A 4,515-nucleotide genomic window follows, 5' to 3' on the forward strand; every position below is an offset into this window, starting at 1 on the left:
TATCACCAAATGGTGATAAGGTGGGGCATGGCCAAAAAAAAGTTTAGAACCACTGCTGTATGCCCTATACCCAATATCCTGTACTCTATACTCTATACCACTCTATATTCTGTAATATATACTCTATATATGTGAAATATTTATTTGTGTAAGTAAATTTCTCCACGATGTTACTGTGATTGTTTACTTGAAATCCTTAATCTCGCGCCTATTGCCACGTGCTTGCAAGCTCGGGGAGATAGAAGGGGTCTCGTAAATAGTTAAATGTTAAAGAGCACTCCAGTTTCCTGCCTTTATCGAGCAAGCAGCTGCACAGCTGTGCAGGCAGCGGTAGCGAGGGAGCTGTTGTCGATGGCGGTGTTGGTGACAGGTACAATGAGAGATGCAGCGGTTACTGGGGTGGTTGAGATGTGAGGGTATGGTGGAGTTGGAGGCGGTGGAAGTGGATGTGGATGTGGGGGAGGTAGATGTGGTGAACGTGAAGGTAGTAGACATGGAAGTGGAGGTGGTGGTGGAGGAGGAGGAGGAGTTGGAGGAGTTAGAAGAGTTAGAAGAGTTGTGCCCCCAGTGTTCCAGCTGATAGGAAAAGGAATGGTCTAAGTATGGGTTTTAGATGTGTTGGTCATAGTTGTTTGTTGTTGATGTTGGTTGTCTTAAAATACTTGGTAATTAGACAGTTTTAGAATGAAAAAAATATATATAACTGATTCTGTAGAAACAACAAGGTAACAGTGTTTGCTTGAGATGTTCAATATTTAAGTTTTCAATGTTTTTATAGTAATATTGTATCAAAGTTCTTGTCAGGGCAGATTAACACAAATACTGCCAATCAAATGAAATTAATTTCCTTTTACGTGCGGGACAAAATAAATAGATTAGTGTCTTTATATATATATATATATATATATATATATATATATATATATATATATGCGCATCAAACTAAGTGTACATACAAACATGTACATACACAAAAGCATACAAACGAATGCACACACAAAAACGAATACACAAATATACATAGATACATATGCACACATATACAAATACACAGAAACACACACACGCGCCCACACACACATCCACACCCACACACACACACACACACACACACACACACACACACACACACACACACACACACACACACACACACATACTCGAACACATACACAAACATACACGCACACATACGGGGTACCGTATCACAAAACTCGCGCAAACCAGGCTTCCATTCATTTGTCACCTTATTTGTAAGGTTTTGTCTTTTGTGCCGCACTCGTGGCCGTGAGAGCGTGTGTGTGTGTATGTGTGCATGTGTGTGTGTGCGTGTGTGTGTGTGTGCGTGTGTGTGTGTGTGTGTGTGTGTGTGTGTGTGTGTGTGTGTGTGTGTGTGTGTGTGTGTGTGTGTGTGTGTGTGTGTGTGTGTGTGTGTGTGTGTGTGTGTGTGTGTGTGTGTGTGTGTGTGTGTGTGGGTGGGGGTTGGGGGTAGGGGATGCAACCGTTTTACAGCCGTGTGCAGGAATTTTGGTCCATCGTTAGAGTGTTATGATGCAGATGCAGATGCCGATTTTTTATTGTTGATTATTTTGTGTTTTCTGTATAAAGAAGTCATTACAAGAAACCGTTGTATTTTCTTAAACAGAAATATATTGAATACTCAGAAGATGCATTTGTAAAGTGAAAAAATATTGGGTGGGTCAGGAGCTTTGTCCACAACATTGCTATTCAGGGCGGCTGGTTTGACCTGATTTGGAAACCTTATGGTGAACATAGATAATATTTTGTCGAATGATCAGGTTATGCTGTATCTTCAACGAGAAAGCCAAGAGATCCTTTGGAGTCGGCAGATCTTTCCAAGGGGATTCTCCGGCAGGCATAAGGCTCTTGGTAATTAGCTGGTGGACGTCAAGTGATTTTTTTTTCTTTTTCAAATTGGTCTCCACGAAGGCATTGTGTTGTATTTCGTCAAATATTATCCTTGCTATTTGTAATGCTGTTTTTTCCTCTTTTCTTCTTTACATTCTTCTTCGTTTTCTTTTTCCACTTCTTCCTCTTCATCCTCTTCTTCGTCTTCCTTTCCTCTTCTTCCTCTTCTTCCTCTTCTTCCTCTTTTTTCCTCATCTTCATCTTCCTCTTCCACCTCCTCCTCCTGCTCTTCCCTTTCTTTTATGTCACCATTGTCCTCATCACCATAATCACCATTCTAACACACTGTTATTGTTTTTGTCGTTCTTTTCCTGCCACAGTATTGCCCTCATTACTGCCTGCCTCCCCGCTGTTAGCGTTTATATTTGATCCCCTTTATTGTTCCTGCTCATTATTGGCAGGAAGCACTTTGTCGGTGACGCTCTGGCGACTACGGTATTTTCAGAAACTAATATCTTGCTTCGTTTGACAGAGTTTGCCAATATTGGATACCGGTGTGGGCTTGTGGCAAGGTGGTGCTGTGATAGAGGGTGTGGAGTTGTTGTTGTTGTTGTTGCTGTTTGTGGTGGTGGCGGTGGTGGTGATAGTGGTTGTGATAGTGGTAGAAGTAGTGGTAGGAGTGGTAGTGATAGTGGTGGTGATGATAGTGGTGGTGGTGATACTGGTGGTGGTGATACTGGTGGTGGTGGTTGTGACTATGTTTCTGCTTGTGGCGATGGCGATGGTGATAGTAATAGTAATGATAATGGTGATGGTGGTGGAGTTGTTGGTGATGGTGTCGTTGACAGGAGTTACATTGTCTAGACTCTAGAGTGACAAAACGAATTGTGATGGGAGAACTCAATAACACCATAAACATCAGCCTTGGCACTCTCATCAATATTATAGAGAGAAGTTCTTGGGTTAAACAAGTTGTTGAGACTAACCATCTTGATCATTAACCATGTGGGTGTTAGGGATCCCTTCAAGTTGAATAAAATATATGTATGTATGTATATATATATATATATACATATATGTATATATATATGTAATATATATATATATATATATATATATATATATATATTTGTATATATATATGTATATGTATATATATATATATATATATATATATATGTATATATATGTATATATATGTATATATATGTATATGTATATATATATCTCTATATATATATATATACATAAATATATGTATATATATATATATGTATATATAATATATGTATATATGTATATATGTATACACATATGTATATATATATATATGTATACACACATACATATACGTATATATATATGTATATATATGTATATATATGTAATATGTATATGTATATATGTATATATGTATATATATATGTATATATTTGTATATATATATATGTATATACATATATATATATGTATGTATATATATGTATATATATATGTATATATGTATGTATATATATATATAATATATATGTATATATAATATGTATATATAATATATATGTATATATAATATATATATCACTGATGTAGCATCAGTTGGTCTGCAGTTCTTAGATTTTATCAAATTTGCAACTGTTTCTTGATTTCCCAATTTTTCTTGCTTATGTTTGTATTTTAACAAGATGTTTACTCCAACAGTTATATTCCATTTTTATTCTACATTATTTCGATTAAATACCGACCTTGTTGAAGTGATAATAGTTTATTTTATACGATTGTGTAGTGTTCCGTGATTGCACAAGTGACTGTGACTGCTCGTTAAGCCCATTGCGCGTGAGCCGGGGGAAACTGACATTGGCCAATACATTTAGTCTTGTTGTAATCTTAATGGGGCTTTCGATACTGGAATGGCCCTCCGTAGCTGCAGAAACTCACCCACGGCGTCAGAAGGCTTCCGCTCAGACCTCGGTGAAGCAGAATGGCGCGCGTGATGGGAGATGACCCCACTTCATATGGAGTCGCGCAACCAGATGAAGAAAGACGTCTAAAGGTTGCGTTTTTGCAGTAAGGGGTGTTTGAGATAGATTTGCTCTCAGTCATCCAGGGTTTGTGTTTCCAGCTGAAAAGAGCTGTATGGCGATGCGTAGTTGGAACACGTAGGACAAAGAAGACAGCGTTTTTTTTTTTTTTTTGTTTTTTTTTTTGAGTGGGGGGGGAGACGATGGGATGTTACCAAAAAGAATCATTACTCTCTTAAACAACAATGTCCCTTTCTTTAATAATTGAAGGCCTTGTTATTTTTTAAAATAAGAATAAATCACAAATGAATTACAGGAAATTCTTGAATGAAGTAAAAATAATAATAATAAATCCGGATCGTTGATAGGTCAGCGGATGAATAGACGAGTGAATTGAGGATATTGAAATGACAAAGTAAATTGAGTGTATTGAGATGTAGAATGCATTGATTCGTCCAGGCAAAATGAGTGGAAACGAGGAAGAGGTCAAGTGATATGTAAATTAGAGTGAGCGATAACCAGGCTTGATTGCAAGTTTGTATGTGTATGTGTGTGTGTGTGCGTGTGTGTTTACGTGCGTGCGTGCGTGCGTGTGTGCGTGCGTGCGTGTGTGTGTGCGCGCGTGTGT

The sequence above is a fragment of the Oratosquilla oratoria genome, chromosome 10, assembly GCF_046742065.1.
Source record: "Oratosquilla oratoria isolate Oo_2021 chromosome 10, ASM4674206v1, whole genome shotgun sequence".
NCBI lineage: Eukaryota > Metazoa > Arthropoda > Malacostraca > Stomatopoda > Squillidae > Oratosquilla > Oratosquilla oratoria.